The sequence below is a fragment of the Mus musculus genome, chromosome 2, assembly GCF_000001635.26.
Source record: "Mus musculus strain C57BL/6J chromosome 2, GRCm38.p6 C57BL/6J".
Classification (NCBI taxonomy): Eukaryota; Metazoa; Chordata; class Mammalia; order Rodentia; family Muridae; genus Mus; species Mus musculus.
Window position 1 is genome coordinate 124,131,437 of NC_000068.7, and position 14,012 is coordinate 124,145,448.

Sequence of the window (14,012 nt, forward strand, 5' to 3'; positions counted from 1 at the left end):
AAAACCTTCTTGGTATTTTTTTCTTGGATTTAGTACCAATGATCTATTTATTTTCCTAATTGAAAATACTGCAAGCATCAGAAGTAGTGTCCTGTCCCAAGGGCTCAGTATCTAATCTTCTACTGGTATGATGTCATCTAAGGTCTTTCTTTGTAGTCCTTGAGACATTGGGTGAAAAGGGGCTGAATTTCATGGTCATGGATCCATGTTAAATATTGATGAGGGTCAGTACATGTGCTTCAAGCCTGTGCTATACCACTTGTAGCATCTGGTCTTAGTGCAATAGCATGCTGCACCCACCCGTTTCCCTGCTGGCACCTCATACAGCTTCATTTCTGCTTGACCTCAGCATGAGCTGGCAGGACCAGCTGAATCCCTATCTGCTTAGTGTCAGAGCCTTTTTCTGTTGAACAGCCACATTGATCTCCAGTTCACTGTATCCTTCAAACTTCAGCAGTTTCTATTCCATTACTCATTGATACGTGTGGGATGTGGTAAGTTTGTTTGTTTGTGTCCCTTATAAAACTGTCAGCCTATTAAGCCCTCATTGAATGAATATCTGGATTAGGTTTGCCAAATAAAACATCACTTTCCCAGTTACATTTTTAAATTTTAAATACTCATTGAAAAATTGTTAGTGTCTTAGTGACAGTCCCAAATATACACAAAACTGTCTTATATTAAAAATGAAGCATTGTTTATCATAAGAAACTAAATTTAACTGTACATTATGTTTTTATTTGGTAAGAAATTCTAGAAACTCTCAGATACATTTTGATTTCAGGCCTTTCTTAAAGCTATTCTTCCTTAAGAATTGTTTTGAGCAGGGCTGGGAATTTAGCTCTGTGATATATATAGTGCTTGCTAGGCAAGGGTGGGTCCCTGGTTCAGTCCTCAGCTCTGGAGAGAAAAGAATTGTATTGAGCAATCAACTGACGTTTTATCTGGTAACCCTTGGATCACAGAGCTCCAGGATGCTTTCTGTTCACTTATCTTGCTTATGTATTTTTCATTTTGTCTATTAATAAGATTAATACACATAGTTTTTACTAACCCTGTATTGCCATGGCTACATTTAGGAACCATTAGTCTGGAAATTCAAATGGCATTGCTAATTGGTATAAAAGCATACAGATGTCCACTTGGAGTCTGCTGTGTGCGTGCAATAGCTTGCCTGTTTCACCCTCTTCCACTCTGTGCCCAGCACCTAACAGCAGTGGCACATGCTCTGAACCCTCTACTTCCTTCCATCCTTCCACAGGCATTAAGATCAAGGGGATTTCTTCCTTGAAACCCTGCCTTGTTAAGTCATTGGTTCTCAAGGTGCCCTTGGTCCCTAACTGAGCAACTGTCAGCCATCCCTGGGAACTTGTCGTTCAAGCACATTCTTAGACCCATCCAGTTCTGCCACTGAGAAACCCCGGGTGGGGCCAGCAATCTAGGTTTTAATCAGCACTCCAGCTGGCACTGATGCTGACTCAATAACCATCAGGAAAGACAATAGCTCCCTGAGCTTCTCTATATAAAATACAGATGATTGATGCATGAGTAATTAGCATAATGCTTAAATGTAGTTGCAAATAAATCTACACCGGCAGTCAGATTTTAGCAGGCGTTCTGGTCTCTCTGTTTGTCTTTGAGTTTCTCCTCTCCCGTAGTCTTCTTCCTGTGAAGCTACAAACTTAGTTCTTCACATTAACCCAGTATGTATGTGCAAAGGAGGAGGTTTAATTATTCACTACTCACCCCTCACTCCCTCACTCTCATCCTTTATTTTCCTCATCTGTATCCACTGGAGGTTTTGATATCTTCTGAGATGGTAATTCCCCCATCCTCATCTGTCATGTCTCAGAATGATCTTGACTAATATCTCCTGATTAATACTGAAACCCCTCAAAACCCTTAGCTAGCCACTGTTGACCTGATTTTCAAATTCACTTCCCAGCTCCCCAACTTTAAACAGGGCCTCACTTTATCAGAACACAGAGTCTTCCCTGCCTCTGTGTGTTTCCAAGGCTCTGGCCTCAGTGCCAACGCAGGCCTTCCGTGTACACATCACCATCAGCAGCCCATCACATTGACTCCTACTCCTGCCAGCAGGGATACTTTTAAATACACATAGATTCTTGAGGAAATGAAATTTGGCTCATATATATTCCAGAATTGGCCATTTGCTAAGATTGTATATATCTGTAATTACTTTTGCTTTCTTCATAGTACAATGCTTTTATTTTTCATTATATGGAACTGTGTCCTAGCAGTTTATCCCTTCAGGAGATGTCAATTGCAACAAGAAATACTTTCAATACCTACTCTGCTTTTGTTGTTCCTAAGAATCTAAACTGTAAGTTAGAGATGAACAAGAATCTATCTTTGGCATTGATAGTGGACAAAACCTTCTAAGAAGAAACATCACTAAATTTAAAGCATAAAACTCTTAAGTGTTTTTTACTATATTTACAATAATGTGTAGATATAGGCACTGAAATATTTGTATGAGCATAAAAATAAAAACCCACCCCATACTTGTTGGTGACTACTCCCAATTTCTTCCTCCCATCAACCTAGAGGAAAACTGTAGAAACCAGTCCTGTGTTCACTGTCTCTTTGTATTCACCATTTCTGAAGATCCTACCTAAATGGAATCCACTGCCTGCGGCCTTTGGTATAACATGGTATTTTAAAAATTCATCCATACACCCATGCAATATGAATCAGGACATTAGAGATTTTCATCCACTATCAGTTAGTGAATGGAGAGGTGTGTTTGTGTGTGTGTGTGTGTGTGTGTGTGTATGCAGCACATGTGTGCCACAGCATGCACAGTGAAGTCAGAATACAAACTTCCACCTTATTTGACCCAGGGACTCTTTGTGGTTTTTCCAGGATGAACACCAGATCATAGGGCTCACAAGTTTCTAGAGAACATTCTGTCTTCAGTTCCCATCTCCTCATTGGAGCACTAGAAATACAGGAGTCCACACTAGGTATTTGGCTTTTATATGGGTTCTGGGGACCCAAACTCAGGTCTTACTGCTTACACAGTAAGCTGTTTTACCCAGTGAGCCATCTGCTAACCTCTACATATGAAACTTCTGTCACTTAGCTCTAAGAACAAGTAGTGTTGTGGTGGCATTATGGTGAAATTTGTGTGGACATGTCTCTTGGTTAAACACCTAGGAATGGAGCTGGTAGATCATACTGAACATTTTGAGGAACAATCAAGTGGTTTTCCTCAGAAGTTCCACCAGGTTATACTCTCATCAACAAAGAGAAGTTCTGGCTTTCCACGGTATCTCGAACACTGGGTATTTTGTGGGTTTTATCTGTCTTATTAAATACAACCTAGAGCGCATGATGTTCTACATCTTACCGTGTGTCAGAGTTCCATTTCTCTAATGATCAAGGACTTTAAGCACACTTGGTTGTGCTTATTTTCTTTTCTTTGTACCTTGCTTGGAGAAACGGCTTCAAATTCTTCCCACATTTTAAAGTCAGAGTGTTCCTGTTTTTATCATTGGGATGTATAAATTCTAAAGGACTGTCCTCATGGCCAAACTGACATCATCTTTAGGAGTTCTGGGGGCCTTCTCACAAGAGTTCACCATAGCAGAACTTGTTGAGTTCCATGGTGATTTATGGAAGTTGTCCCCCATAACTCCCTGAATTTGAATACTTGATCCACAGTTGGTGGCTCTTTGGGAAGGATTAGGAGGTATGTGCTTGCTGGAGGAAGTATATAACTCAAGGGAGGTTTGGAGGCTTAAAAAAGATTCAGGCCACTCCTAGTGTGTAGTTTGTGTCTGTTGTGTTTCAAGATGTGAGTTTTCAACTGTTCTTTCTGCCATGCCTTTGCTCTGCTATTATGAATTCTAACCTCTGGCAAACAATTGCAAATAAACATTTTTTTTAAGTTGCCTGGATCATGGTATTTGATCACAGCAACAGAAATATAACTGTTTCAGTCAGGATTTCTTTTTTTTTTTTAATGTTTTTTATGTTTTTTGATTTTTTTTAATTGGGTATTTTCCTCATTTACATTTCCAATGCTATCCCAAAAGTCCCCCATACCCCCCACCCCCCTACGCACCCACTCCCACTTTTTGGCCCTGGCGTTCCCCTGTACTGGGGCATATAAAGTTTGCAAGTCCAATGGGCCTCTCTTTCCATTGATGACTGACTAGGCCATCTTTTGATACATATGCAGCTAGAGTCAAGAGCTCCGGGGCTTAAAGCATAATGACCAAGAAGCAAGTTGGGGAGGAAGGGGTTTATTCAGCTTACACTTCCATACTGCTGTTCATCACCAAAGGAAGTCAGGACTGGAACTCAAGCAGGTCAGGAAGCAGGAGCTGATGCAGAGGCCATGGAGGGATGTTACTTACTGGCTTGCCTCCCCTGGCTTCCTCAGCCTGCTCTCTTATAGAACCCAAGACTACCAGCCCAGAGATGGTCCCACCCACAAGGGGCCTTTCCCCCTTGATCACTAATTGAGAAAATGCTTTACAGTTGGATCTCATGGAGGCATTTCCTCAACTGAAGCTCCTTTCTCTGTGATAACTCCAGCTGTGTCAAGTTGACACAAAACTAGCCAGTACAATCACTAATTAAGTAAATGCTTTACAGCTGGATCTCATGGATGCATTTCCTCAACTGAAGCTCCTTTCTCCGTGATATTTCCAGCTTGTGTCAAGTTCACACACAAAACAAGCAAGTACAATAACCAAAACAAATACTTTACCTTCTAGAAAGAAAGGGAGTAGTGGGAACATGGCAGTCTTATCTGAGTATCTAGTCACCCTTCCCAATGTGTTGAATGTTTTTCTGCCTTAATTACACGAGGCCTTGTGTTCTTCGGAGAAAGACTAGGGGATATAGGTGAGAGAGGATAAGGAAAGGAGGTTCTATCTATGTATCCCTGGGGAAGCCATAATTACTGCTCATTGAAAGCAAACCAGCATGGTTGCCTTAATGTCTCCTATGCTCCTACCCATAACTTGTCATCCATTTCAAATAAGTCTAATATGTGCACTGGTTCTCCCAGTGAGCTTAGGTGAAATAAGGACTTAGAAAGAAGGGTAGACTTGCTTAGTTCTCCCCATGGAAGGGATCGGAGCTCAAAATCCTTTATGTAACCTAGAAACATTGCCTCGTCATTGCTTAGTGTTTAAGGGTTTCTCCCATTTCGTGGGTTGTGTTTTCTGCAGCAGTGATGTGGGGTTCACTCCCATAGACTTGTAATAATGAAGTCACTTTATGTGTTGCTTATGCTGTGGCACCTTGATTAGGAAACCATTGCTGGAAGTCATGAAAATTTGTACCTGTGTTTCCTTCCAAGAAGATTGGGCTTTTGGCTTTTATGTTTAGATATTTATCGTGAGTGGGGTGTGTGTGTGTGGTGTGTGCGTGTGTGTGCACATCTAGAGTTTGAGGTAAGAGCCCTAACTCATTTCGTTTGTGGATATTGAGTGCTTACGACACCTTCTATTGAAATCCCAGTTTGTTCCCAGTTGAATGATATTGGCACACTTCATTAAAAATCAGCTCATCGCAGGGCTTATGCTCTACTTGCTACTCAACCCTACTCATAAATTCATTTGTATCTGTATGCCTGTGCCACACTGTAAGACTTTAAATCAGGACAGTTTTAAGACCTCTGAGCTTGTTTTACATTTTCAGTATTGCTTGTCAATTATAATGTTTTGAATTTCCATGTCAATTTCAGGGTCACCTTGCCCCTACAGAAATGACAGCATTTGATAACAATTACATTCTGTCTGCAGATCAATATAGGCAATGCAGTGCCTCCTTAATGCTATTGACTCTTCCAATCATTGAACATGGTAATCCTTCCATTTTGTAAAGTATTTAATCACTTTCAATGTTATTTTGTTTTTAATATATAGCTTTCCTTCATTAGTACAGTTTATCCCTAAGTATCCTATGTATTTTATTCCTTTAGTACCAATTTCTTTTTCATATACTTTACTGTTAACATATACATATATATATATATGTATATATATAAACATATGTATATGTATATATATATGTTTGTTAACAGTAAACTGCTTGAAATATATATATATCTTGAAAAAGAAAAATAGTATGTTATTTTTATTGCATACCCTTCATGTAGTGAGTTCCAGAATTCCATGAAATGTTGGGGTTTTCAACATATAAGATTAAATGATCTGCAACACTAATACTTTCCATTCAGTCCTTCTCAGTTACTCCTCTCTGTGCCTTACTGCTGACTGGAGTGATGAGAACTGACATTACGCGATTTGCTTCTGACCTTGATGGGGAAGTTCCTAGCCCTGTTCTGTGTCTGTGGCCTGAAATGAATGGATGACAGCTGGGCAAGTGATAGTCTAAATAAGACACTGGAGAAGAAAGGCTGGGAGGGAGGTGCTTTCCAGGAGACATGTTCTACCAGAGATCTGGGCACCTGTAAGATCATGTGCAGGCCTAGGAAATGCATAGGAAGGCTAAAGCACTAACCTTTGGTCAGCTTCCAGGCTCTGTGAAAGCAGTCAGTTTAAAACAGAGACTAATACATTGGCCCATTTGTGCATTGGACAATGTCCTATGGAGGTAAATGGAGTAGGTAAATTCCTAAGATAACTATGGGAGCAGGCTTCCACTCATCCTCAGTCAAGAAGTTTATGATCAGTTTATTCCTCTCAACTCCCTTCATGATCTCCCGCTAGAACACAGCCTGTTGTTACTTTCAGGGCTACTGTCAAGGTGTATTGGAGCAGAGGAGAAAACAAGAGGCATCTACTGCACAAATTTGTACTTCCTAGCCACTTAAAAAATAATTTCAGAGTTACTGTAAACACCTTTATTTCCAGAATTCTGAAGTTGTGGAGTCTCATCATTTTTAATAGAATTTTAAAATTACTTTTATGAAGGAGTATGTTTGGGTTTCCTTAGTTGGCCATTCTCACATCTAAACATGATGGTAGAAATAGGCAGTCAACCTCTTTTTGTGTTGCTGGAGAAACAGGTTGCACCTGCTACAAGATACAGTGCAACCACAGAGGGCCACATGGAGTCATAACCACTGATACATACAATGCATCCACAGAGGGTCACATGGGGTCATAACCACTGACATGTACAGTGCTAACACAGAGGAAGGTCACATGGGATTCTTAGCTCTATGTCTCCATGTTTTTCCAATGTTGAGCACAATGGAATTTTAAACACTTGATGTCATGGTTCATACATCATAGAGTTCACAACAATGACAGCACAGTTAATAATAAAATCGCCAATGTATAGAAAAGTTTTAAAATGTAAGTTTCTTCATTATATTTCCGTGTGTGTGTGTGTGTGTGTGTGTGTGTAAAGGAGTGTTTTTGAACTTTCTAACATACAGGAAAACAATGAGAAAATAAATCTAGCAGCTTTAAGATAAAACCCTGCAACTGCCAGGGTTACTAGGACATTTAGTACATTTAAATGTGTGTGGTGGTGGGCGTGTGTTTTTTGTTCATGAACCATGCTTGGTTGCTTGGTGCACTTGGGTGCCAAAAGGTGTCCCATTCCTTGAAGTGCTGTTTGGGTGTGAAAAAGCAGCTATTGCCTTTAGCTGCTGAGATGTTTCTCTAGACTTCAAGTACATTTTGCGTGAGAAGGTCCTGCTGGACTGTGTGGCAGGCTGAAGCCAGTTCCTTTATGGAAAGAGTAAGACTCTGCTGAAAGGCTACCTATTTTGAACATTAGAAAACATCTCCTCTAAGAGGAAGGAACCAGACCTCTAAGTGTGAGAGGCAGGATTCCACTCTGCTCTTCACTGTCCCAATATCTTGACACAGTACCTGATGCTCTCACAAGCTCACTTTGTTCTACAGCTACTCAAGAGATTTGTTCACAAGCCAGTGACAGGGGTGCTGGATGTCATTATTGCTGGGGAATGGGACAGGCAACTGGATGTTTAGTTTTAGCACTGAAAGGGAGTCACATGGGTGTTTAGCCATATTCTTGGGTTGTTTTTGTTGTTATTGTTGAACTCAACACAAAGCACAAAACATACAACTACTGTAATATTTGTTTTTGTTTTATTTCATTTGTTTGTTTGGGGCCTTAATAAGAGTTCTGCCTATGGCTCAAAGGCACTGCCTTGAATTCAGGACCTTGCTTAAGGATAAAGTTAACCAAGGGAAATTGACAGGTGTACTTTCTGCAATCCGACCAAGTTCTAAGTATGGCAAGACTAATTTTTCTCTGGCTGAGCTCTAGGAATATCATTTTGGGGGTTTTTGTAAGCTGACTGCCAGGTCTGCGAACACAAAGCAGACTCTGAAATGCTCTTCGCTTTGTATCATCTGATCCCTTGCAAGTTCTCCACCTGCTTATTATAGTGTGGTTCCAGGAATAACTGGTGGGCCTTAGAGGTTAGTTACCAGAGCTGGAGAGCAAGCTGTCTGGACAAACACATATTTTTACTTGACCCTTAAAAAGTGCTCAATAGAGAGGCAGGATGCAGTTTACAAAGCTCACTGGATGAGGGTTGAGGGATAGAAATGTTAGTCCCAGCTCTGCTTCTGGTTCTGTGGCCTCTGCTGCTCTAAGTGGCTTGGTTTTATGGGCCCTCTGCAAAGTGTACTGGATCAGGAACTTTGCAAGTGTGCTGTGCAAACTGAAAGCCTTCTTAGAGTTGCTTCTGGCTGTACTGGGATGTGAGACAAGGACTGGATAGAGGGCTCTGTTTACTCCTTTCAATCAAAACTGCTTAAATTCTCCTTGTCTTCAACATTTGAGATTCTAGCACAGAACTTTCTTAGAAAAGATTCTGAGGACTTGAGAGTCGGTTTGTGGAAGGCTGCTCTTGCTTATGCCATTTGTACCATTATTGTGTACACTGAGACTGCGCAACTCCGGAATTCACACGAGTCTGTGGATACCAACCAAAGAATCGTCCACACCTCTTCAGTGAAATTAGGGTTAAGAAAGGATGCTAGAGAGAAGTAGTGTGTGCCACGTGGTTGTCAATTGTGTGTTCATTGATAATGATGATGGCACAAGCATTCTGACAGTACCTAGATATTTTTTATGTATTCATGTTCTTTTTCACTATAGTGTGTTTTTTATTTCTGTCATATTTTGCCAAACAAAAAGTGAAGAAGGGATTAATATTCATGAGATGTTTCAGGAAGAAACCGCTCAGTTTATTTTGCTCTCAGGGACACAGCCTACCAAAGAGAAGATGCTGTAGTTGTAGTTAGGGAATAAAATAGTAACAATGATAACAACGATCTGTCTAATTCTCCAGGGTATATTAGAAGCACACGGAGTTGCCTGGACTCATTTATGATGGTTAAGCATATTGCAGTGCCTCATAGCTCACTTTTATGTACCTTGATTTAGCCCCAGGGTGTACCTGAACCTGTCCTAACTTTCTCGTACACAGCAGAAACTTGGGCATGGATGAAGAACCAAAAGTCCTCTTTCTTCCTCTAATATAAATTATTCCCAGAGATCAGTATCTCTGTACTCCTCAGTAAATCTTGCTTTCCTTAAGGAAGATGAAGTGCCTATCAGAGTATTCTGCCCATGCTTGAAGTTCAGTGTGCTTTTGAAGGTGACAAATAAGGATGACACATGCAACAACTGTATCTCAATGTCAGTATGTACTCCTGTAGAAGCCACACAGGTTTTTCAGTCTTTGTGTGCTGTCTTTTTTGCTTACTCTGGGTCATCAGATGGGCCCAGACCCAGCCTAAGAGCCTACCAAAAGTCAGTTGACAAGGCAAGAGAAGAGTTATCATTTTAAGCAACAGTGAAGGTTTTTGGCATATTCCTTAGGATTCTTTAATATTTAGGGAAGATTAAGAAACTCAACTGAGAACTTTGGTATAATGCAGAATAGTAAACAGTGCTTATGAGTCCCCTTGTTAAAGCCAATCTCCCTAGATTTGAAATTTGAGGGTATTATCTGGGAGTCATGTGACCTTGTACTTCTCTACTATCTCACAAATCAGCTTTCCAGAAGGCAAATGTATATGACACTAATACCTACCTCATAGGGATTTTTTATTAGTATGTAAGTAATATATGTGATATATAAGTAATATATAGGCAAAGATTTTGTGACTGTCCCATTGTAAATTCTCTACTGGTCTTTCTATGATCACTATTTAGCCATGTAAGCCTCAGCTGCTTCATCTCTAAAACATGGAGTTGTGACAAGAGCATTTGTAGGTTACAGGAAGCTTTGTAATGCCTCTTTTGATTTCCTTTCCACATCACAAATACTCAGTAAATCAGAACTGTCATCTTTATGTGAGGGGCTATTCGAAATCTTGACCTCAGTTATGTGCTGTATGACTGGAATGAGCCTGGTGTCTTTCTCCCTCTTTGTTTTCCCAAAGGAGGAGACACATATGCTCTTCTCATTTCCTACAGCTCCAGTTCTGGATTTCTACCAGGAACTGTTTCTCACACAAAGGAACACATGCTAGTCAGCTTGTTGGTTGGTATTTGTTACTGAGGTAGACCTGTAACTTGTTGACTCAGCGTCTGAACAGGGACCATAACATAGTCCCTAAGCTTTGACTATGGCCAGTCCACTAAGTAGAGGCCGATTTTGTCCTCTTCCTGGCTTTCCAATTAGTCTTTGGTAGCATGTGGGTCAGTAGTAGAGTTAAGAAGAGGGTTGACTACTCAGGTGCAATAGGGCACTGGGCACAGAACCTCTAGTTCATAGGGAAGTCTATTCTTCTACCACCTTACCTGTCTAATCAGTCCATTTCACTAGATTCTCTTTAAGAATTCATTTCCAACCTCAGCCTTGTCACAGTATGATATTAGAGACTCTGGATGACTTCCTGATTTGGTGTCCATATGGCTGTTTTTTGCATCTTGATTCCATGTGTTATCATTGAATTTAGTCCAATGAAATAATATTCTAATACTGCCGCATATTAACATTTAGATTCTCAAAATTGGTTAAAGCAGATTGTTTATGCAGAAAAAGGCAGATACTTGAAATGTGCACAGGATTACCAGTTGCCAAAATTCAAATTCATTGATTAGTCATGGCCAAACATTTTGAGATCATCCAAGGATTTACAGAAATTAATCCAGTTATATGGATATATTTCCTTTGTGGGTCCTATTGATGACTGTTTGGGGGAAATAGAATATTGAAAACATCAATATGGTTCAGAGAGAAATCTTTTTAACTAAAGCATTATGAAAGATTTCACTATAATCCATTCAGAAGTTCTGAAAGGTAGATTGGATAGATGATTCAGGTTTAGCCACCGAGGAAATTAAAACACCAAAAGAATGAGAGGTTCATCTATCTCCCAGCAAGGCAGGGGCACCACCTGGGTTAGAATGCAAATGACAGCGTTCTCTAGACTTACAAAGACCAGTGTGCAAGCCAAATGTGTGTTTAGAAAATGCATCTAGAGTTAAATGGCTATGCTGGAGTGTTTGCTTTGTTAATATTCAGTATCCCATTGCTATCTTATTCTGGTAGGTGTTGAAAGAAGCAAAGACCATCAGGAGTAAAAAAGAAACTTGAAAACCAGAGTCCATCCAAAGATATCAACAAAGGAAACTCCTAGAATCAAAGGAGAGAAAGGCGGTGTGCAGCTGGAGGTAAGTGTGGCCACCCTTGCCAGGAGGCTATGTGCAGGACATCACCATTTCCATCTTTACAGAGTTGAAACTGAACCAATGTGAATTCATGTTTGTCTGTTCATCTAATTCTTGAAGGTTATTTTTGTCTTCTTGCTACTCTAATAAAATGTGTCTCCCTTTCTTTCTCCAACTTACTTTCACTGCCAAATAAATTCTAAAGCTATTGACAGGGAATACTTCAGGTATTCAATGGAATATATATATATATGTGTGTGTGTATATATATATACACATATATATATATATACACATATATATATGTGTGTGTATGTGTGTGTATGTATTCAATATATGTATATATATATATGTATGTATATATATATATATGTATATATATATATATTCCATATATACATATATATGGAAGAAATGAGGAGTGTTGAAAAAGGAAGGGGATGGTGGATGAAGGATATAGAGAAAAAGGGATAGAGAATGGTGTTTCAAAGAAAGGGGATGACAAAGAGGGGAATGAGAAAAAGGAAAGTCTAGGGGGAAAGAACCATTAAAAATAAATTGGAGACCAAGCGCTGCATACTAGGCAAATGTTTCTTTGGCTCTAAGGATACTCTAGATGTTCTTGGTCACACACTTTCCCATTATAGTCTTCATCCTGAACAATTTACTTCAAACTTTGTAGTACAAATTGTTCATAAAAATCTGTAAGACATTATTGTCCCCTTTATATGTTCCTGACTCTGGTCTTCCAAGTTCCTATAAGTTTAGAGTAGCACTATTGACCAGAAGATGCCAAAAAAGGAGCTGGGGTCTAAAGTGACATTTGTAGAAGTATGAATTTTTATTTTGGCTATTTGTGTAGCTCTGGACATATCACTGACCACACTTACACCTTCAAATGCCACAAACCAGTTCTTTCTTCATAGTCCCGTTGCCACAAAATTAATCTGTATAATAGCCTGATGCAGGTAGCACAGGAAGACTAGGTACTTGTGGCTTTATATTTCTGTTAGCACAGGAAGACTAGGTACTTGTGGCTTTATATTTCTGTTATTAAAGAATCCAAACTTGGATCTTTGAGGTGTCAATCTATTTTGCTCAGTTCACCACGATTGCTCCTGTAGTTGCTTTACCAAGGTTGTGAACAGCTTTGGGACCCTCAAAGCTAAGCTATTCATGCAAAATTCTCTTCCCAGTTGTGCCTTTGTTTTTTGCATAATGCCATAGACCAGGGTCAGGTTCAATCAAGTAAGGTTTCATACTAATGACTTACAGTTGGTGTGCAAGGAAGAGGGAGCCATAGGGCATATGCATATGTATGCAGACTTTGGGGGGTCAGGTTTGAAGTTTTGTTAAATCTGCAAAAATAACAGATATTGAGTTAAATTACAATCTAATGACAGTTTGCTCTGGGGCCTGAAGGAGAAAAGGTTATTGGGATTCTTATGTCTAACTACATACTGGGTTGAAATATATCTTTAAAAAAATAATAAGACTCTTCAGTATAAAAGCAGTCCTCAGTAATAATAAGAAAATTACTTGGAACATTTAGAAATAAGTGAAACTTTTCAGACTTTGTTTAGACCATTTATGTAAACACATTATACATAGTATAAATGTATACTTATAAATATTTTTAGAAAATTGTGATTAAAACTTTATACAGCAGTGGTGACCTTTAACGATTCTGGGCACTGATGGTTTCAGGATTACTGGATATATGTGAGGTTCTTGAAGCCTTACAATCTGAACTGTTAACAACCTGGAAATGCAGAGAAGTACTTAACACACATAACTCTGTACATTGCTTGAGAAATTGAAATTATTGGGTTGAAGTGACGTGGTGTTTGGAATTTGGGAAAACAGCTAGTGAGAAATGCAATTTTAATGTAATAGGTAGAAGATGATTCAAAATATATGAAATACCAAAGAGCAAAAAGCAGGCTAGGTAATTACACCCTTCCATACCCAGGTTGGTGGGCAGATTGTCTTTCTCTGCTCTAAGTCTTCTTGCCTCTAGAAGCCTCTGCTTGAAATCTGGTTATTTGTGTGTGATCTGTATTCTATTTTAACTAACTTTTTACCTTCTTCAATTGCCATAATTTGTAATAAGTTTTAGGTACCTAGATTTTTCTCTTTCATAGAACCAGGCAGAAATAAAGAAATGGTCCCTGATGATTTTACCAGGCTGAACTCCTTAGGGAAAAGTCATGGGAGAGAAAGAATAGAAGTTTCATGGGCAGATTTAAGTCAGTGTAGTTACAGTCAATCTAAAAGACAATGAGGAGGAGGATTTGTTACATACCAGGTAATGAGGAGAGTTAGCTTTAAAACAATATGGGAAAGCTTTCAAGGAGCTAGGAAATGCCATGAGCAGGCTGGATTGGAAATGAGCT

The 14,012-nt window shown here is 39.4% G+C and overlaps 1 protein-coding gene across 9 annotated transcripts in view; it reads left to right on the top strand.

Annotated features, from left to right (window-relative positions):
- The window catches only part of Sema6d (sema domain, transmembrane domain (TM), and cytoplasmic domain, (semaphorin) 6D), a 577,847-nt gene that overhangs the window by 41,494 nt on the left and 522,341 nt on the right, over nt 1-14,012 (top strand). For all 9 annotated transcript variants that reach the window (XM_030249369.1, XM_011239427.3, XM_030249365.1 and 6 more), the window contains exon 2: nt 11,498-11,619. The gene's annotated coding sequence lies outside the window, so the exon portion shown is untranslated. The remainder of the gene's footprint in view (nt 1-11,497; nt 11,620-14,012) is intronic.